The 24099-nt window shown below is 36.0% G+C and overlaps 1 protein-coding gene across 4 annotated transcripts in view; it reads right to left on the bottom strand.

The window, feature by feature from the left end:
- LOC117243233 overlaps window positions 1-24099 on the bottom strand; it is a 185605-nt gene that overhangs the window by 32892 nt on the left and 128614 nt on the right. The window lies entirely within an intron of this gene.

Raw genomic sequence — 24099 nt, 5'->3', positions numbered from 1 at the left:
ATAAGGAATCGCTGTTCCTGCTTGCGCACGTTATTCGGCTGCATTCTGCGTATAGAATATTCAAAGTATAATACTAATTATAGTACTGCGAAAATATGTATGTTTTTAATATATCAAGCCAAGGGATCGTTACGCATTTACGGAAAATATAATAATTCAGAAATGTATAGAGCACAAATATACCAAGTACAATGTTCATTGTTGATATTGTAGAAGTTTCACGTGGATCTATCGAAGAAATAAAAATTATTTTGTTGTACAGTCATACGTGGCTGCATTTTAATGTGAATATAATTAACGTAAGGGCGCGTAATAGCCAAGCTGCGGGTCTTTATGTGTTACGCATATTGTTAAATAACAACGACGCGTCATCTACAACAAAAATCTCAATTTCTAGAACCTGCGATGTTGCCCGTGTCAATATTTGAAGACAGATTTTCCCAGCTGATCGAACATCTGTGTTTTATTCTGCGAGATATCTCTAACGTTTTGTATCAACAAATTTAATTTCCGATAACTAACTTCAAATTCCACTCTTAACATATGCAAAAACCAACTAAAAACTAACACACGCGAGTTGTCGCAAAATCCATTTGATCTTGATAGGATAATAAAATATACATCTTCGTGAGATGATCGCATCAACCCTTCCAAATTGTTTCCATATATATACAGGGTGGTAACTGGTGGTACAAGCGAAAAGGGGTGATTCTACGCGAAAAAAGAAGTCGAAAATATAGAATAAAAAAATTTTTTTTTCATTTTTCCATCGAGACAACGATCTACAGTGAGATCCGTTATAACGAGACGTGATAAAGTGCACGCGTACCGAGCGAAAATTCAAAGGCGATTTTCTCGAAGACAGAGCCTCAAACGAAAAATTGTTATTCTATATTTTCGACTTCTTTTTTCGCGTAGAATCACCCCCTTTCCGCTTGTACCACCAGTTACCAACCACCTCGTATATATATATATATATATTTTTTTTTTTCAGTGGGTACGTAACTTTTTGAATTCAGGTAACTTTTCCGGTGAACTCGTGAAAAGCAGGTAGTCAGAAGAGCATGATACCGTGACTGGTGCAGTTTATGCAGAGTGTTGGATCACGAACAGGTATACGAGGGTAGCCACAAAGGCAGATATGTACAAAAGAAGCACGTTTCCGGCGAGCGCGTGGCATAAGCCGATTGCATTTCTCAGACATTTTAAAATGCCACTCTTGCATGCTAATAGTTATGCTTTATATTTATGCAAACATAACGTGGAATGCAGATACAGATTTCTACAGATCACGTAAACGCATTCCTTTATCATATTTTAGAAAATTTTATTTTTTTATTATTTTGTTATAGAATTATGATAAATTTATTTTTACCCTTTTTATGTAAAGAATGAAATTGGAAAAAACGAGCGATTGTCGGTAGACCGAGGTTTTCTATGCATCCGTGAAAATTTTAAAATGCAAAATTGCATAGAATGCACATGATGTGAAAAAAATGTAGAAAATATTCAAAGTATAATGCTCCCTATAATACTTGGTAGGTAAAACAATTTTCTACTTTATTAATCATACGCTGAAAAAATATGAATTTCCAGGGAAATTCGTTATCTAGTTATCAGGAATTATGTTCGCCGATGGAAAAACTTAGCTCACAGAACGTTCTCCAGGCTCAGACATTCAGTCAAACAGATTTTAAGAATTTAATTGACGACAAAGGTTGATATGCATTTAAATAATTATAGATATAGATCATTAAGATGGAGATTAGATAATGAAGATATAATTGACACTGATACATCTCTCGTTGCAGTACCTGTATTGCTATTTCTAATCCGCTTCTAAGACGCTGGAGTTATATTGGAATTGTAGTTACAAGGGATTCCTATTGCTGAATTAATCCATTTAAATGCAAAGCGAACAAGCTTACAACAAAAGACATGAACACTATTATGAAAGAAAAGCTCAGGATTAGGGAAAGTAGTTAGTCGTTTCGTTCGGTGAAACTCGTCAAGGAAAAGCGTGCATTGTTCAATGAGAATTTAATTTCCACTCCTTCGAATGGTGTATGAACAATGCACGGTTTTGTTCACAGGAAAGAGAATGTACAACCGTGAATGAATCTCCGTGCTGATTATAATCGAAAAAGCAAACTTCTATTTACGATCCAACACCTTATCCACGTTTCAATACGCGAACTTTAAAAAATAATCTCATACCTGTAAATTCAATTCCACCTTCCATCTTTTTTTTTCTTCTTTTTTGAATGAAAAATAGCGTGAAAGTCCAAATGCAATTTAACGGACAATCATTTTTTTTTTGTAATATCTTTGTATTTCCAAACATAAGAACCTTGAGAAGTATTTTCATACTCGAAAATGCAATTCCATTTTCTCCACTTTTCGAACAGAGAATCAGATCCAAATCTAATTTAATAGGAGCTTAACTTCCATATCTACGTATCTTAAAATGCGGGAAGCTTGAAAAATATTTCTGTACACGAAAATCCAATTGCACTTTTCCACCTTTCAGCCAAAGAATTACTCGAAAATCCGAATCTATTATAATTTGACGCACAATTAATTTTCCGTACTTACGCGTATAGGCAAATACACGACCCCATTGGGGAATATTTCAAGAAATGTTCGAGGCAAATAAATTCGAATTAAAGAGAAAAACAAAACCCAATCGATCGCCGTAATGGTCTGTTCTCTCGAGTTTCTCATTAAGAAGACAAACCACAGCGTGGGTAAGACAAGCTGTAATTAGTTGACCTGAATGCACGCGTAAGCGGGCTGCCTAATTTCCTAGGAAACTATTTTCCACGTGTATTTCAATATTCGAACGAAAATAAGGGGATGGAGGACGGACGTATAGAACTGGATTTAATAAATTCGTAGCGATAGAAGCGGGAATTGTCTGGTGAAGAACGAACTTGCTGTATGCCAACTGACAGGTCTCAAGAGGACTCGTTAAACGAATGTGAGACAAACGACACCGTAGAATCACTCAACGACGACCAATAAAACCGCGGATAAATCCCGAAATTGTTTTCTCTGATATTTTAATGAAAAATTCACCGGACCCGATTTCATTCATCATTACGATCGCATTTTAACATACGACGAACTCAGACGACATGAAGCTTCAATTAAACTACCGATGAATGATATACAAGATCGATCGAGTTCGATTTTCTATAATTTCTTCAGAGTATTGTAATTTATAATTCTCATACGACCGATAGGATTATAGCGTTAGTGTTATAACTGGATTATAGCAAAGGTGTTGTAATTGCATTGCAATAAAGATATTATAATTGGATTATGTACTTGACTTGAAATAGTGTGGAATATTAAAAATTCGTTTCTGCTTTCACATTTTCACAAAATTAGAAAGTCGGTTTTATACACCAGTTACACTTAATATTGGCACACCGTTTTGTACGACTACAGAAGTTCATCATCATCGAAATGAGACGAAGAACGTGATAAAACAACGCTTCACTGGAAAATAACGGCGTATGTCAATACCTTTTATAGTCACTGTGTGATTTTCCTCAAAGCAAACTTTTCCTTTACGTTGATTTCGTGCAATTTTTCCAATGAACTTTTTAATTGCGAGTGGTATAATATTAATTATAAATCTAGCACATTTTTAAAAGTCTATTCAATGCGATTTCTCAAAGTAATTTCAATGATAAATTGTGAAAGATTAATGCAACTTTTTAAAATCGATTTAATGCAATTTTTCAAAGTAACTTTGATCGCCGGTTGTAGAAGCCCGGTAGATCTTTTGAAGTCCGTTTAATGCAATTTTTCGAGTTAATTAACAATCTTTTCTTAATCGATTTAACGCAATTTTTCAAAGTATCTTTAATTATAAGGCGCAATTAGAACTTGCGAAGTTTTAATGCATCATTAATGCAAGCTCTGCAAGTACACCGACAACTAGAAAAGCTAGATGATCGTTAATTAAAAAGTGAAACCACGTAATACACGTTCTATGTTTCTATATTGTTGCAGAGGGGAAACTGTACATACATATAATGTTATAGATGAAACGTGTTCGTAGTATGTTTCTGCCAATTTAGAGAAACCGTTGCAATTAGAGTAGTTACAACGAGAAATAGATCAAAGACACGGACCGTACAGCAAAGAAAAATATAGCGGAACGTGATACAGTACGTGAGTAGCTCTGAGTCACGAGACACGCACCTACATCGGCGGACCTCTAAAATGGAAACTACTATACGAATTTTATTTTGCTGAAATTTTTCCAAGGACTTTTTTAAGGGACTTCGTTTAATCCAAAGAAAAGTGAAAAATTGGAAAATTTGTGAATCTTCATGTTAAAAAGAATTTCAAATCTTAATATTGGCGCCAAAATTTTCTCAATTTTCTTTCCAACGAGATCGACTTTATTTCACGAATTCTAAACAGATAATATCGCGGTCGAGAGATAAATGAGATGTCGCCGAGAAATTTTGCGAAAATAAGAGGAAAAAAGAAGAAAAAAAACCGAGGAAGAAAGACGGAATTCCCTCGAGATAAAAGGAAAAAGTGAAAATAAATCGACGAAGAATACGCAAGGGAGAGAAAGATGAACGACAGAAGAGGATAATGCATTTTTTGCACTACAAAAGGTAGTTTATATTCCAATTTATACTTACACTGGCATAGCCAGCGTTGTGCATGATGCAGTTAGAGGCAAGCTCCTCGAAGCGTTAATATTGTCAGCGTGAAATATGCAACGTGCGGTTGAATTTTGAAATATTCTTACGAGCTATCGGTACAGAAAAAAATTAAAGAATTATCGAAATAACGCAGGCTACACGTAAAGCACTTGCCTCGCTGAAATATCAAAGGATACGCTTAACGAGAATATTCATCAGAAAAAAGATTATACAGGCAATAAAAATTTCACGTGAAACAAGTTTTTTATGCAAATCTATGATTTTCTAATTACTTTTACGGAATATACAGTGGATCGTGAAATTATTCGCAGATACTCGTAGATGATTAAGGTTCGATGCTGTAAAGGAAACTTGAAAAGTTATAGCTTATAATCATCATAAAACCTAATTCTTAATATTACGTTAAATATTAATTTAAATTAATTGTACCAAATATTAACATTTCCAGACAAATAATTTTCACAAAATATAACAACGATTTTGAAACATAGAAATACGCAGGAAATTATCATAGTTCGTACATATATATTTTTTTTTCTTTTCATTTTCCTTCAATTTAAAATCATTTTATTAAAATCAAATTAAAATCATTTCATAAGACTCTGTATAATTATTATACCGCTGCTTGGCGTCAATGGCGGCACGACTCGAAGGATTGAAAATTTTCTTTTATCGAATCGAAGCTCTGCATTATGTCTCTACTCTTATCATATGAAACGGTATATTTATTCAATTTATTTAACTCCGTTCTATCTATAATGTCGCTAACAATCGACAATAGCCGAATGTAACTAGAAAATATTTTTCACGTCGATAATGGTTATCAAACAAATTCCCGGTCATTTATATCGGCTACTGCTAATCAGAAAATTAAATTTCCCTCATCGATAGCGGCTGCCGGTAGCCAAACGAAATTTTAATCATTCATAACGATTATTCGTAACGAGAACGATTAACAATTAACATTCCTTGATTTAATTCTTCGAGGAATTTCTATCACACTTATCGACCACTGGCTTCCATTTAAATAAAAACCAATTGTTACTCCATGACCCTTTCCATTAAATAAAATGTTTGAAACAACCGTCATTCTTGACCTCTGCTTCAATTGCTGCACCGGTACGGCGATAATTCGTGCGTTGTGCAAAACATCAAAAAATCTCGTTCGTACGGTACATTTCATTGTAATATTCGCACATACGTTTCATTAACATAATCAATTCAATAGCCGTGTCTCTTTGCAGCATTAAATTTCCAAATGTTTTACGTAACGCGCGTAACATATTCATAAGGAATTTCTATACGCATTGGGATACTTTCGCCAGGCAACTATAATCGCAAGGATACACATTCGTAGTAATTGAGAAATTTGATGAAAGAAGATTATCGTAACGTATCGATGATCGAAATTAAGAACGCTGCACCCGTTCTTTTTCCTTGGAAAGAAGGAGACGAACATGAACGAGTCGGTCGTTTCCCCGCGGATCAAAACTTCGACGAGATAAAAACAGTGGCGCGTGTAAAACACATTTTACAAGTTTCTGTGAGAGAAAAATCGGAAATGAGAGACTGTTCATTTCCCTTGGCGGGATTGGATTTATTCTCTCGAATGGATTTCGCGTTTGCCGCTTCCGTAAATTCGCTAGATTCATATTGCCGATGTAGATTTACGTAAAATCGTGATCGAACCGTCGTGCGTTAACACACTACAGGCCACGAACCGCATATCAGACGATTGTATGCTGCGTATATATTTCCGTGTGCACCGATTTCATGCGTCACATATCACGCTCGTCTATCGAAACACGTGTATTAGATCTGCTGTTTGAATTGACGTTGGTTCATCTGTCAAAAGCAGCCTTTACAATCGATGCACAATCGTGAAAATAAACTAGCGACGCGATATGTAATTTTAAGATTCATTATATCCGATCCTTACAACGGCTTGTAACATTATTTGTAACATTTATCGAGTACGAGTGCTTGTAATTTTTAATTTATTAAAACGATAGCATTTATTTATATTAATTACATAGCCTTTATTTTCCAGTGAGAAGCTTCGTTTTTTTATCGGATTCTACATTTTAATTCCGTGGTATAACGTAAAATATAAATTAATTTTTTCAATAATACTTGGGCCTGATTAATTAGTGCGCGTTGATAACATAACAGTTAACGTAATTAGTACATTAACAAATACCAATGGTGTTGGAATACTTTTTGCAATCACTCTACGTTACAATATCGGAATTTTCGACTTTGTTTTGCCATAAGGTAAAAATTAGATCTACCAATGGACGATTTATCGATTCTTCGATTTGGAAGATTTGCATTTAGGCTGCACATTTTGTCCGAATCTTCGAAGAAATGTTTTGAGAAACGCTCTAGATATGTCAAGATATCATGTAACTAATAACATTGGTAAATTGACAAAAGTTACAAGTTAGAAATTCTAAACTTCCTCTTTACGATTGTACAATTTTTCATTGAATCGTCAGTTAACTTGTAATTTATCAAATTCCTTGCTACTTTCGTTTCCATTATTACCAACAAGTCGTACTTCCCCAAAGATATTCCTGAAATTTTCGTTCTTTTACTACCAACAAATTGTCGTTTGCTAAATTTGCTCGCAAGATTTTCTTTGCCTCATCACCGACCAGTTAGAATTTGCAAAATTTACTTCTACAAAGTTTCATTCGCTATATTACCAACAAGTTGTATTTTCTAAAAATTCTCCATAAAATTTCTCCAACGAGTTGCTGTTTATCACATTTACTCGTAAGATGTCCTTTCCCTTATTACCAAAACGAGTGACAATTTACAAGATTTACCTATGAAATTGCTCCATTTTTGTTTGCTCCGCAACTCGTAAAATTTCCTTTGTCTATTAAGCAATCTCGTTAGTATTACACAAGCAAACGTCTACCAAGTATCTTGTCAAATATAATAACACGAGTACCATGATGCAAGAGGATTCTACAATAGAAACTACATGGCAGCGAGCATCAGAGAAGCGATCTGCATTCGTTATTAAACGTAGGTGTGTCCACACGTGGCCTGGTCGATAAAGCTTCTGCGGTTATTCGTTTCCGAGTTGTCGATTACAAAATACGTCGTACATCAAGCGAATTTAGCGCATGCGATTCTGCACGAGTATCTGTTACGTACCTTCTCTCCTTCCTCTTTGAAAATTTCATCGTTAAAACGAGTCAGGACAATTGCTGTGTTGTGTAATATTTTGTACGATAATCTGGCTAAAAGCGACACTTTTCAGAATACTGTGATTTTGAAGCCGCCCGGATTATTGGAATTGTTAATCGAGGCTTTCGGGCTTAAGCCCTGTCTAATCGTTTCTGCGCTGCAAGATTTCGCTAACGGTGCGGCAAGATTTACGATATCGATATTAGTATGTCTTTTATGGTCTAACGTAGCTAGCTGTAATATTAACGAAACATACGAGCGCAGAAACGATTGCACGTGGATTAAACACGAAAGACCAGATTAATAATTCGTATATGCGTTCCTCGCGTTACACTGATATCTTTCTAAAAAGCTAAGAAGTTTCTTCGGTTTCGAACCATATGATGGAATTTCTATCGATCGTCTCTTGCTGAAATCTTGTATCAGATGTTCCGACAGAATCGTCCCCCACGGTTTTCTATTTTCTATTGTCGAAAAATTTCTATCCCTTGAAAGCTACGACGATTAATATGCATCACCTTTTACCTAAATTTGAAAGGATTTCGATTTTGCCATTGTTAAAAATATTTCTCCGGCTTAGAAAAATATGATAGAATCGTTTATACGTATGCATAATGGTAAATGTGATTTTAGATATTATTTCCACGCAGTCTCGTTTCTCTAAAAAATTCATTCGGCTGACATTAGAAAAATATGAAAGAATCGTAACAGATCACATTGTCCAATTTCATGTTGAAAATTTCGCCACTTCGCTAGCGGTCTTCCACGCAATCTCGTGTCTCTAAAAAATTCATTCGGCTGACATTAGAAAAATATGAAAGAATCGTAACAGATCACATTGTCAAATTTCATGTTGAAAATTTCGCCACTTCGCTAGCGGTCTTCCACGCAATCTCGTGTCTCTAAAAAATTCATTCGGCTGACATTAGAAAAATATGAAAGAATCGTAACAGATCACATTGTCCAATTTTATGTTAAAAATTTCGCCACTTCGCTAGCGGTTTTCGATTGGAAATAATATGGAACAATTATTTCTCCATCAAAATGTAAATTATCGATTGATAATGAACATTTCGAAGAATACATCACCTTCGCAATGACGCAGCGAAGAGCCACGTAATGCATCTTCATGCGACTGCAGTCTTGATTCACGCACATTATGTGGTTATTATCATGCTACGCTATACTCGGCACAATAAGGTCCTTCACGGACAGAATTCTCCGCTGTCGTTCTCCTCTTATGACATTCCATGTCCATATCTCACAAATATCCCCGTCATTCTTTTACACTTTATTTGTTTAACGTTCGTTCCTTCTCCAACCATCGAAGGGCTTCATGAATTTAACGCATCAATTTTTTACGTCAATACCGTCTTGTAATATTAGTAAATTTTCTATTTATAGATTATAGACTTCGTTTTTTTCATTTTTGTAATTTGACAATTTTACGAATTCGAAACTGACGACTCGTGATTTAACAAATTTTATTTCCTTTATTATTACTGAAAATTACACGGCGAATTTTCATGCAAATTCAGAGGTTTGAAGACACAATTAGGAAAGTAGAAAGTTAAGCAGAAAATTGTTTCACCTGCTGAAGTATTTTACCAGTATTATACCAAGTATTTGTAAATTTCTCACAAATGCATAAAAGTTCACTATCTACCGATAGTGATTGCTGGTCATTTCATTGATTCATTTTATTAATTCGGAAATTTGATTCATTCTGTGTTATACACACAGAAGCATATCGCTCTAAAAGTACCCTAAAGCTACGTAATTTAGGACCACTCTATATAATACTATTCACACAATTCAAATGTTCTAAATCTACAAATGACGATCTAAAATTCCATGTAATATCTTATTAGCTTTAATTCTAACTATTTAATCAAATCCAATTGATAATTTAATTACTGATATAATTCCAGTCCCACGTAATATTCCAAAATTACATAACATTCAAAGCAATTTGTCTATGATATCAATCGAGAAGCGAGAAATTTCTAATACTTTCACTCACCTACCAATTTACAATATATCCTTTGTCCTTTCTGTATTTCAAGTTTCTCCGATATTTCAATTCCTCATGATCTTCGGTGTTAATTCAACGTTCACTTTCTACTTGCGATTTCACCGTGCAGCTATGACTTTTCCAAGTTCACGCTCGTTGAAATCACTGAGAAGAAGATCTCTCGGGGCTATCGACTGGACCTTGGTCGTGAAAAGAGTAACGCGAGTACTGCACCGGAAGATAGGTCCTTACGACAGCAGGGAAGGACACCGACTGAAAGGAAGGCTTGCAACAGATGCATAGTACTGTTGGGCATCTGGGCATGACATCGGGGCAGGTGAGTTCGAATTTCGTTAGGCTCAGGGCCGTACACCTCATTGGAAATACGAAAAGAGCGGAAGAAAAATCGTACAATACACGTGTCTCGTCAAATTGTCGATGAAATTTTGTTTCCTCTTTGGAATGTGTAAAATTATGCAACTGGAAAAATATTGGGTAAAATTGTCATTAGAAGCAGCAGAGTTAATTCCACGAACAGTTTCATCAACGTCGATTTACTTTAATTGTAAAATATCCAAAAATATTTAATACCCAGAATGTTACACGAAATATTGAATATTCCAGCCGTAAAATTCTCATTGAAGATTCTGGAAAGAGTTCAATAAATAATTGTATTACCAGCGACGTTGCTTTACTCGTAAAATATATAAAATTATTCGACTTGGAAAATGTTATACGAACTAATGAATATTTCAACTACTACAGCCCCATTAAAGATATGCGAAAATATCCAAAGCTACCTACTTGCAAAAATAACGGAGAAAATCCTCATTGAATGTTCTTGAATTAATTCAATAAATAATTCCATCGTCCTCGATCTACGTTATAACGTTAAAGATATTCTATGAAAGTAGATCGTACAACTATAACAATCCTAAAGCTACTCGAGATTAGCTTAAAATTAACGCTAAAACTATCGGTCAATTAATATAATCCAAATGACAGTAATCAAAATAAATTTATCTATACTAATTTATCTAAATATGTAGTAATTTAATTAAATAAAAATCGATATTAATTTTGACAAAAATATCCGTATGTTTGCAATAATTACAAAAAAAAAAAAAAAAAAAAGAAGAAAACCCGAAATCCATCAGTTTGACGACTCGGGTAGCTCTGGCGTTGATCCAACAAAGATTTATGGGATTAAGCGGAATCCAACTTATCCCGATAACGAAGATTTCAGGTTATAAAAGTCGTAGAATTTTCTCCGTGGCGAAGTTGATGAAAAGACGAACAGAAATTAGCGAACTCGTAGATAATCTACGCTACTAGGCTGACAAACAAATTGGATGATCGTCGAAAAGCGAATAAAAGAGCGAAGCCTCAAGGCCACCTGCTTTTCGGTTCACCATCTACAGGGTGATCTGGGAAAAATTTCCAACCTTCCAACGAACTTACCCGGTCTTCAGTTTATCTTAGAGATAACAACAGTCGAAAGTTGTTAAAAACTTCCAGCATCCTTTGGGAGCTGTACGATCAGGGATAGAAGGATCTACGATGATCATTCGTTTTGGCTATCACGAATAAACGCGTAAGGTCTCTATGGTGTACCTGCTACTTATCTACGTCAGCTATTCCAGTGTTTTTCTCTTTAGTTTTCTTTTTTCTTTTTTTTTCGAAACTTCGAGTCTGTAACGATCGGGAATTTCCAAGTTTTCCGATAGTACAATGGCGAACAGAAGAAAGTTTGTAAAATAAGAAATACGGAAAAATAGGATAATTTTACGAAATGGATTTGTATCTAATAATAGCAATGGTTCAGTATAATATAAATCATAGTATAGGTGATTGTTAGTAGTATGAGGAAAAATTGTTGGTACGAAAGATATTGAAATTCATGCGTGTCGATATCGAGCTTTCCTTTATCCGTCGTTGAAGTTAGATCGTTCGCGGAAAGCCAGGACCAATCGGAATTTCTGTAAACGAGGCAGCAAACATGGAATTACACGAAAACAGAATTTATCCTCAAATACGAATATTCGTGGTAAAATCTGTCAGAGGGTGGTTTTCGGTGTAACAAATTATCTAATGGGGCTATGAATGAGATAGAAACTCGGTCGTAAAGCGAAATTAGTAATATTAATGGGAGAAATTAGTTTGCAATTCCTTTTTAAAATTTGTAATTCAAATATGATGAATATCGTTTTTACAAATTCTTAATGGACCTCCAATATTCTGAATATTTTATTGCGCACTTCATGACGCACCAAAGTTAGTATGCAATTTATTTTCTACTATATTCTCAATTAAATTAAATCTCTCTGTATTCTGTACTGTAGTACATCTTATTATATGTCGTATTAATTCTATTTCTAATTAAATAGAAAAAATCACTCTTCAAAGATCATTCCTTATTATTTTCCAGGAAGCCTCAAACTTCCTGTATTCTGTTACATATTTACATTACTGAATAAATTTAAAAAAGAAATCCTACTAAAATTAAGTAAAATAGTAGCGCCAAAAAATATAGGGTGAAATTTACATTACTGAATAAATTTAAAAAAGAAATCCTACTAAAATTAAATAAAATAGTAGCGCCAAAAAATATAGGGTGAAATTTACGTTACTGAATACATTTAAAAAAGAGATCCTACTAAAATTAAATAAAATAGTAGCGCAAAAAATATAGGGTGAAATATTTATTTTTCGAGCACCCGGTATGTCGATACCTGTAATACAGGTGCCGCCCTTTTCCGGACTGTTTTTCTTCAAGTCTGTGACAGGAAGAAGGGTGAACAGTAATGTTCTCGTAACGGATAGTTTCAAACTACCAACGTACGCGGGTAATTTGATGCAAAATTTGCATCGTACAGGAGATAAAAGATTACGGAGAGAGAGTACGCAATTGGGTTTCCTCAGGATCCATAAATAATATATCGAACCATTTACCCGCGTGATATCCCATCGTTGTACCGCAATTAGGCCACCGCGGATACGGTTACGAACCGGAGAGATTCAGATGATGCACGGAATTTAAAATCTTAGTTTCCTAATGTACGAGGTTTCCAATTTTACTCTTCTGACACAAAATTTCTTGGGAGACGCTTTAAAGCGCCATAAACATTGAACGACTGAAATTTTTATTCTCAGTATTAATTACAGGTAAAATGAAGTAAAGTTTGCAATAACATACTGCAACTTATATACCTCGATATCGTAATAAATATATTTTATTGAACCCTTTAAGTACCGCTGTATTTTACTTTTCCCATTTGCCCGTTCTTTTTCTTTCTTTCTATTCTTCTTCCATTTGGCTGGAAACGAAGAAAATGTACTCGTACTTAAACGGATAAGGAGAAAAAGAAGAAAGACTCGCGAAAAGATAAACGACACTCGAGTTCAATTCCTATCCTCTCGATTCTTCTACGATTATTAAAATGTTCAAAAACTATTTCAAAACTATCAACTACGACTCGTTATCAGACGTGGACAGACTCCAGCCCGTGGCCAGTCAATGGCTGTTACTGGTCACTTTCTCCAAAATTGTCGCTGGTGAATAGCGGACTGACGTGGACGTTTCTGGGGATTTCACTTCCGCGTACAATGTCCTGCTCGTATTATTAGCGAGGAATAATTTATCACCGCAGGGACTTTCCTTTGACAATAACCTCCTAGGATATATCCTACCGTGTCGCCGCTAATAATTAATTTCTACCTAACCAGAACAATTTCAGCCAACAGTCTGCTTAGTCTTTCCAACACGGGGGCAGGTTTCGTAGCACGTAAACTGCCATGCGAATTTCATATACTTTGCCCTGGCAGCCACGATATAATGAAATATAGTACAGCGAAACATTTAATTATCGCAGAATATTCTATCGCGTTTGCTTATTTTCTTCCCCACGATGTCATCCAAATCGTTCACGTTGTTCGCAATTTCTTAGTCCACGAAATTTATCTTATTTCGGTGCTTGTTAAATATTTCGTAACGCAGAACGACCAGCGTGACAGTGAACGTGTTGATCCTGGAAGAAAACGTGACCTTTCCGAGGGAGATCGCATCAATTAAAAAGCTAATGCAGAGACGTAAAAACCAGAAATTTCAATTGCGAGGAGAAAACCACGCAAAGCTAAAAAAAGACAACTGCGGCAAAAAAAAGAGGAAGATCGAGGCACAGTGAGACAGAAATTCGGGTAACTGCAAGTGTCACGCAAGAAGAGGCAACTTCCAACGGTGGGGCATTGTGAGGGAAAAAAAGGACTCGCAGCATGAACGTTAAAAGAGAGATCTCGGTGATAAAAAAAGGGAGCTCGGTAAGACGATACATTGGGTTGCAAGATATCTTCAAAACAAAACACGTTCACGAAATTCCTACGGTATTCTAGGATTCTACGATGTGTGTGCCTGGAAACTTAACACTAGAACTACCACACCAGTCAAATTGGCTGATATTACAATTTTATTTTAAAATTCCTATTTCGTGTTATATTTTTTTCCGCAGTGATGTAATGACTTTCGCAACGATAACTAAAAGAATAATAAAATGAATTTTATTTTGTTTTTTACGTATTCAAACTGAAAATAATTTTGTATCAAGGTCAAAATGACTGGTAAAAAGTCAAAGTGTAAAAGGATCCTGCAATCTGTTTATCCAGTTTTCTCGTTTTGCACAACCTCCCACACGTTTTTAAAATTTTTACTGCGTATCATTCGATATGATGCTATCAGTTACCAGGAAAATTCCGGATCGATCGCTAGATGCTAATACTAGCAATACCACACCAGTAAAAATGACCGGTTCTACAATTTTATAAATGTGTCAATCCTCGTTTAGGGATCATGGTCCCAGATGAATTAATAATACCAAAAACGTACTACATAGCAATTCCTTCTGCAAGAAAGTAATAAATCAATAAATATAAAAATATTCTATTAATACGTATTTTTCAAAGACCAGTCATTTTCACTGATTTTGGTAGAAATAGCTTCGTGTTAACTATCGTTAAAGATGACGGATCACTGCAGCGTGAATCTATCGATGTGGAAATATATCACGACTCACGATGCCACGCTATATATGCCAAACTGTAAACTGTGTATACACATAAAGAGGAAAGCAAACCGTATTCTCCGGGAATATTCTCTCGGTTGCAGTCGTAAAATCGTTGCGTAGAAATCGCCTCGTGATTGTTCCGCAGGCACCAGGCCACAATTGCCGAGATAACGCGTCAGTTGCTGCACGTTTTTATCGCAGTGTCATGTGACTATCAAGAAAGCAATCGTGTTTTTGCAAACGATGTGCACTTCACGCTTGGATCTGTTTTTGTTCCTCAACGAGGGGAAACGTGCACCACGTTTTATCCGGAATTTCAAATTAAGTAATGGATCGAAGTTTGTTACGCGGCGTATTGTACTACTGAAAATTTCATGCTAACAGATAGCATCGGCCCACATCAACAGAAGTTCGCTGCTGCTTATTTATCTTTCTAGGTATATCTCGTTAATTGTAACAGGCAGAGGCAAAACTCTTGATGAATATCGCGAGAAGGAAAACTGTGCGAGACGCAGGAAATTAGAGAAATACGGGAATATTGCGAATTGCGTTCTTCGTCGTAGTTTATACGCCACGATACTCGTACAATTAATATTTGTTTTTTCTTTATCAGAAATTGCATCTGCTTACGACAACAGAACTTGACGAATTGAAGACTGAAGCTACTTATTATCGTGATTTATATCAGAGAAATTAAAATGGAAGATGCATGAGAATGCAAATATTCACTGCATGAGGAAACAGCGCAGAACTTCGTACTCTGCGAACGATCATTTAAATCCGCCAAAAACGTAATGTGAAGCAAGGAAGTTTCTACGAGAAACTATGAATCAATCGTTCTCTCATAGTTCTATTATCAATCTTCTTTCCCTAATCGTAATTCCACGCTTAACGAAATAATAAAAGGAGGAGATCGTTTTCTCATATGACAATACTTTGCAGCGTAGCTTCTCACAGCCAAAAGTTGTATTTCGAAAAGAAGCTTACAGACGTTTATGAAATTCCCCTTATGCACAGTAAACTCTAGTGCTCGTTTTCGGCGAAGTTTTTCGGAACCAAAAATTATGTTTCAACAGGAAGAATCTTTAATTTTACTTTATTGTTTCTCATTTACATTGTTAAGGAGACAGACATTTATGAATTTTTATTCGTACGCAAATTCCATCAAATTTCCTTTCAATCAGCATAGCGTACGTAAAGAATCAAGGAAATAGGCACTCGGGACAAACGTTTACAAATGAAAAATTGTTCGAGCGGTCAATAAAAGAGTAGATTTCCGCTGGCCGTTTCGCGTCGTATACTTCAACGAACAGACTGACCCTGATCTCTTTTCGTTTCTCGCGTATTCGCCGAACGAGAACCCATTCCCACACTCCCACACATGATCGCGTGCACAGAAAATAAGATTCTGTACGGTACAGCATGTCCGCTTCCGGTACGGGAGATAACGCATTTACAGTAACACTTGGACGTTTTAACGGACAGAAGCTGTTACGCCTTCGTGTTTTTTCCACATCCGCGATTCTCTAAAGAAAATCACTTTGATTCGTATTACATCGATCGATCTTTTTTAATTCCGTCGACACAGTGAACAAGAAATAAATATAAGCTTCCAAAGCATTTTTCGATATCGAAGCAGCAGAGATTCTTTTGAAGCCTTTTCATCTTTGCGCGTTTTTAAGTTTCTCGGAGAATTCATTTAACGTGTTGAAAGAGGATACGTTTGAAGCAAACGATGTTGGAATTTCATCCTCATAAAAATACAAGTTGCTGCTTTCGTATAAAATTCCCTGTTTGCTACGATGCTTACGATTGAGTTTTCCAATTAAAAGTATAATAATCGTTGCAGTGTATAGCGCAATACGTTACAATACACGTTTCCACGATCGCATTGTTTCCAGTACGAACGTTTTACAATTAGCTTTTGATGGATTAATAACAGAAGAACGAAATAACATTCTAGCTTTCGTATAAAATTCTCTGTTTGCTACGATGCCACTTTACGATTACGTTTTTTAATTGAACGTATAATAATTGCCGCGTTATGCCATGCGATACGATACAATGGACGTTCGAATCACTCCATTGTCCCCAATACCAGCGTTCTACTATCAGTTTTTGGTGGATTAGTGATCGAAGAATGGAATAAAATGAAAATACTCTAGAACACACGGAGGAAGATACACCAACGTCAGTATGATTTAGAACAAAGTGGCGAAAGAAGAAGAATGAGAAAGTGAAAAGATTCCGTGGATATCATCCTTTGAATCTCAATTTGAACCCTAATCGTTGCCCAGAGCGACGTTGGTGCAAAAATAAAGTTTCATCTTTCTGTTCCACGTCAAATATTTTTATTTCGCATGCTCTGATTACGCTATCTCTCGCGCGGGGAACAAGCGAAGAAGAAACGTTTGTCGTATCGACTGCACTTTAGCGGGACTTTATTAATATTCATAATTCATATTCGATTAATAACGTCGAAATAGCAATTTGTATTCGATCCATCGCGTACTTTCACTCGATTCGTACAGTGGATCGCTTTCTTCGACTTCTATGATCAGAAACTGGTTTTTTAAACTAATGTCACGAAAATGGAACATCTAGAATTATAGATGATAGGTCAACCGTGAATATTTATGTATTTATGGAATTTAAAAGCTTACTACATGGAAAAATATATAAAATATGCAAAGTATAATATGTACACCTCGTTTAATTAAATTGCGAATGTCAATGCAAATTCGTATTTTTATCAACATAATTAAATCTAGGTTTTTATTATGCACCAAATATTACAAGGTTTTATTGTTCTCATTAATAACCTTATATAAATATATAATGTTCTATTTTGTATATTTTGTTGTGTTATGCTAATTTTCATGTATTTTTCATAAATACACAACATCTACTAGCTGAAGTAAATTTCTGCTCAAATCCCATTATCTTATTTGTAAAAATATGAATATACATGAACTTATATAAAGTTATTATTACTCAGTAAAATATTTCATCATAATAATATTTGTATCGTATTCGCTTTTTCCAACAATGGCAGACACCTCCATTGTATTTTAATCCATCACATTCATTTTCTACAGAATCTTCCTCTAGTTAAAATACGTACAACGAAACACATTATCAGCTATTCACTTTCAATAAAAATAGAAAAGGGGAATAGTAATTGGTGTTTCCAACATTAATTTCATAAAAATCATGAAATCATAGCTACCGAAGAAAGCTGGAAATAGCATAACCTTTAAAAAACGATAGATAGAGATGCACCTGTGTTGTCCTTGAAAAAAAGAAATGGTGGAAAGAAAGAAATGCAGAGAAACATACCCTAAGTTTTCATCCAGCCACGGCTACGACACGTTTCCATGAAGAGTGAAAGCCAGACGTGACAGTTTCCAACGAGAGGGAATTAGAAAAGTAACGGTAGCACGGGTTACGTGAAAATTTCTTGCCGAAAACTCTCGCCGGGTAAAACGAGGCGGACGCGTCGTTGCACCAAATGCAGAAACCGGTTTGCTCTTCTCACTGCGGGATGCGGCAAGGTCCTCCACCTTTTGCACCGTGTGTCCCTCAAAGCTTTGCTCTGTTCATTTTCGTCGCGTCTCTGTCCAGGGGACGCTCTCGATATCTCGCGAAACGATATTGTTTTTTCTTCGACCGCATCCTGGCACGCCACTTTATTTCACGGATGTAAACTTAAAGAAATGATCACCCTCCGCACACGGCCAACGCCTTCTTCTTAATATCCACCACTTATTTATTACACGTTCTAGAGAATTTTACAGCGTTCCTTTTAGAGCTTCATACGTATATGTCCTCTAGAAGCTATGACAACATTAGCACGACTGACTTCCCACGCCAGTCCATCAGACCGTGCTGACGTAATTAGCTTAATGGCTATTCCGATCCTTTGCACCTTCTGATCATCTAACTTCAATTCAATTCAATCCCAATGCAATTTGGAGTCGTTTATCGAATGCTGAAACGAACATCTTTCACTGGGTATATCGAATCACAAAGGGTTAGAATCTTGGAGCTCTTACTTGTTTTAGGTTAAGTGAAACGAGACGAGTCCCGAAGCAATTTGGAATCCTTTATTAAAAGTTGAAGTGAAAATTATTCACTCGATACGTTGAATCACAGAACGTTAGAATCTTGGATCTTCTTTCTGTTTTAGGTGAAATTAAGCTCATGTATACATATATAGGATTTAAGAAAGAATATAGATTTTATTAATCCCAAAGGAATCTAAAATTTATCACAAATTATAATAAAAATTTCTCACTCAATATTTCAAATCACAAAAATCTTAGGTTAGATGAGACGAGGAGGTTCCAAAGGAATTTAATATCCCGTATCACATATTATCATAATAATATTTTATTCAAATATTGAGTCACAAAGCGTTAGAATCTTGTATCTTCTTTCCATTTGAAGGAGTCCCAATAGTCCGTTCCGAAGGTCGTGATTCAAATTCTATACTCGATATATCGCATCACAAAACTCTTAGGTTAGACGAGATGACAAAGTCTCAAAGGAATTTCAAATCCTTTACCACGAATTACAGTAAATTTTTCAATTGCTATATCACAATCACAAAACATCAGAATCCTACATCTTCTTTTTATTCTAGGTTAAACGAGACGAATTCTAATAGTCCTTTATCGAAAGTCGTGCTTAAAATGATACGCTCGATATATCGAATCACGAAACGCCAGAATCTTGGAATTTTTCATTTTAGGTTAAATGAGATGTATGTATATATAGATATACGATTTCGGAAAAAGAATACAGATTTTACGAAAGAGTATTCTAATCTTTATGAAAACGAAAATTGCTCTCGTGGATATGAAAGACGCGGTGGCGGCGTTTTAACCGGTGATAAGTGCGCGAAACTGAAGTAAGGTGTAAAGTGTCGACTTACTAACTCTCGACAGCGTGCAGGTTACACGACCGCGAAGTCTGGTTCCTCGTGTCGTTGTAAGGAACTATCGTGTTTTCTAAAAGCGATCACGTTACCAAAGGTCGCTCGAATTACCAGAAAGTCCTGGTCAGAGGATGGACGTTCAATCGGATGCTTCCTATTAACTCTACTGTTGTCCCATTATTCTTCACCATTCTCGGTAAGTTCTCTAACAAAAACATGTTTTCAGATAGTTCGAAGTTATCCAAGAAATGCGATATTTTCTTCGCATTTTTCGAGATTTCGACACCACGCACTGCACCATGGGTAACGCCGCTTTAAATTTAGACCAAGTTCAACCAAAGAACTTGTGAACTTTATTGTAATTACTTAACTCTAACCTATAAGACCTGATTATCGATGACACGATGTAGTCGATGAATCACTGTCGTTAAGATATTTCTTGGATTTTCACGGAGAAACAACCGACCACTCGAACAATCGTGGACTGAGAGCCTCTTTAGACAAGCGACTCAGAGTAGCCAACCGCGTGGCCAGGCACGAGGACGTAAACAAAGCGTGAAAGACGATTGGCCGAGACGATGGCTGACCATTCAGGTATGCCACATCGTCCGGCGAAGACTCCTGTGGTCTGCATTTATCATAAACTACCGGAAACATAACGCCAAACATTCTTTTATATAAATGAAATGAACACTGAACCTATCACAGATTGTTGTTTCAGAAGCAATTTCTTACTATTAATCGGAAGGCAAAGTCGAACAATCAACAGTCTCGAAGGAAGCTTCTAAAATTTTAGTGAAAGTTTAAAACATTTAACAAGAACCTCGATCGGTATCTTCTCCTCCAAATTGAATAGTTAAGTCAAACGGCCTGGAAAGATGTTTCTCAAATTCTACTGAAAGTTTAAAACAAAGTCCTCTTCTTCGAATTCAACTCGAACAGTCTCAAAAGGAGTCACCCAAATTCTAATTACGATCTAAAACAAAGAGCTGGACGATGTTCCCTTTTCCAAACGAAGCTATTAATTCTCAAATGTACCTTTAATATTCACAATATATCCTCGAGTATTCGGTATCACTCAATTCAACTCTCTAGAAGATTATTCGGATCATCAACTTCTATACTACGTTTAAACACCAACATGAAGACGCTTCCTTCACTTTCACTTTATTGTTTACATGCCCGATGTCCAGTTAGAATCCCGACGATAATCGTACACCGTTACACTTGTTAGAAGTCGTGTGTCACGTGCCGTGCAGAAAATTCACAAAAGCGACTCGAGTGGAGGCGATCACAGGTTCCAAGTCGTTTAGTAAAGAACCTCGCAGGTTAAACGCTAGCCAGGTAGTCGGAGGCGCGCACTAACGTCGGAATCTCGTGTTACGTGCCACAATAGCCGAGAACACGTGAAAGGCCCCCCGGATGTCACGAAATTCACGAGGCTCGTGCACCTTTCTTAGTGGGAGCGTTGCTCCCTTCTTGCCACCAGTGGTGGGGATAACCGGTTTCTTCTTCACACATCCTCGAGTTGCTACTAAACGGGCCTAACGATTGGTCGAGACGAGACGAGGTTCAGGGGCGTATCTAATGTTGGTCTCCGGTTACGATGGATGAGAAAGTTGCGACGATTAGAAGGATATTGATAAGCGACGTGGTATAAAAATTATTGTTGTACAATGTGTAGAATTATAGATATCGTGGTCGGAAGAGTTGATTATGATACTTAGTTATTTAGATATGTATATACCGTCGTAGTATAGTAGCGGAGCTATTTTGGATAATTGCGTTATTAATAAATTTCCTTCCATTTTCTTGTATATTTTCTTTCTTTTTCAGATGTTTGGTGATAAAATAAATAAAATAGTGGCTGTAGATTTTATAAGTGACCGGTCGAATTTGTAACTTGGCTATTTACCAGTATTATCCACCTAATCTTTGGATAAGTAGTTTTTATGGATTCTTTTTATTCTCCTGAGACGTTAATCCTTTAGATCACCACTCTTTTGAAACCTACGAATTTTTCCTTCTTTTGGACTTTTCACCTCCAAAACTCGTAAAAGATGAATCACTGCTGTAATGTGTCTTAATCTATCTTTAAGGTATGTAATTTACAATGTAGTAGTATACATCGTATCTTTCCTCCTGTAGTAAGACAAGCCGCAGTATTTTCTTGATTAAACAATATTCAGTGGAATATTTTTCAATTATGTTTCCAAAGATTTAAAAGAAATTTTCGAAATGCCCATACAGATTCACGTAAATGGTTTCTTTTGTAGGAACGACATCGAACTGGTCTTCTCGTTCGTTTAAACAAGATCAATTGCTTTTTTTGGAAAACTTGTCGCAGCCAAAGTGAGCCGGGCGAAATTTAACTTTCACGTTCGTCGTAATAAATGCATTCATTAGTGTACTCGAGACGATTAGGCGAAGTAGGAACAAGTGGAGCGTCGATGCGAAATTCACGAAACGAAATAATAGCCTGGCGTTTCTGCAGTTTCGTTTCGAACTAGCGGCATTTCCCAGCGGCGGGAAACTACTCATCGCGAAATTGCTCCTCGAGGACGGAGTCGTCTGTGAAACTATAGTAAAATTGAACTGTCATAACCACGCTCTGCTTGACCAACATGTAAGTACAAATATCAGAAGCTGTACAATTATTGCATCGCCGATTGTTTCTTAAGCCCTTGTGATCTTGCAGTTGCTCGCAAACGTATTTCCAACGCTTGTACGGATCTTCTACGAATAAACGATTTCCTGACTTTTGCGTTATTCGGTGGCTAGAAGAAAGTATCGATCGAGACATAAGTTCATTCACTTTTCACTAACGTCTACATCTAAAGGAATATTCTAAAAATTGTTTGAGAATATAAAAATACACGTAAATAATATTTCTCATGAAAGATATAATAGAGGAATAGGATAATTAACCAAGACACTGCATAAGGATGTGATACTGACGAAGGATAGTTGATTACATAGATTTTATACGAATGTAACAACATTTGCTGCGCTCTTTGTAAATTTACATAATTTAAAAATATTCAAAGCTATGGCAAAAATATATATTTAATTAAAAAGAGAAAATTGCGCTATATGGAATTAATTTCTCTTTTGTGTTTTCATTTACAATTGTTGATTTTAATTACCGTGGAACAATGGAAATATTGTTCTTAAACTTCCATTAAATAACAATGATAGCAAGAAGTAATCGGACGATCAATTTCATAGTTTGCTATTTCCATTAAAATATTTGCCGCCGTCTACTAATTAGATGTCGCCAAAGCTCGACTAATTGAAATAATTGAGCAAGTTAATCGAACTTCTCGAACAATCAACGAAGAATATAACTTACTACGTAACTTCTCTGGAACTATAATGCGAAAGGCATTCGAACTTTTCAACTAACGTTGTTAGCTACGACGTTCTATCTTCCCAATTGACGTTTCACGCTGACGTCGGATATCAAAGTGCATGTAGCAACGGATCAACGATTCGATCATTCAGCGCTGCGATTTAAACGGCAATTAACATGTACGTGGACGTAGAAATGTAATTAAAAGCAATCAAGTTATCGATCAAACGAAAAAGGGTCTCTTCGAAAGCCCTGCGCGCAGGATAAAATTATAAAATATCTAAAGAATAACCTTTCACCGATTGCATAATTTTCTTGTATGGATAAAGAGACGGAGAAGTAGGAAGAGAAACACAATTCTTGTTCACCGATACGTTTGGTAATATTTATGGACTACTTATGTCTACTTCCACCTTCTACGTCCCACGCTTCGCATTTGAAAATTTATGGGAAGATTCTCACGTAGAAATACCACTCTACTGTAATGAATCTTGAAAATGGAATTTCGAATTTCCCACGCGCCTCCATATAAGTGGCAATTAACATGTACCTACGTGGAAGTAAAATATGATAGAATATAATCCAACTATCAATCAAAGGAAAGAAACCTAAAAGCGTAAGATCTCCACAGAATAGCGTTCGCTATTTTCTGGAAGGAAAATAGAGAAAGAGAACAAAATCCTTTTTACCAATACATTTCGTAATATTTATCGACAATGTACTCCATGCTTGGCGCGACGAAATTTATGGAAAGATTCTCGCTAAGAAACACCATTCTCCTAGAATAAATCTTCAAAGGGTAGAAATGGAACTTCGATCCCACCTCTTTCAATATCCAGACG

Source organism: Bombus vosnesenskii, unplaced genomic scaffold (assembly GCF_011952255.1).
Source record: "Bombus vosnesenskii isolate JDL3184/JDL3185 unplaced genomic scaffold, Bvos_JDL3184-5_v1.1 scf7180000013265, whole genome shotgun sequence".
NCBI lineage: Eukaryota > Metazoa > Arthropoda > Insecta > Hymenoptera > Apidae > Bombus > Bombus vosnesenskii.
The sequence above is the reverse complement of the archived record's forward strand: the minus strand, read 5'-3'. Positions and strand labels throughout refer to the sequence as shown.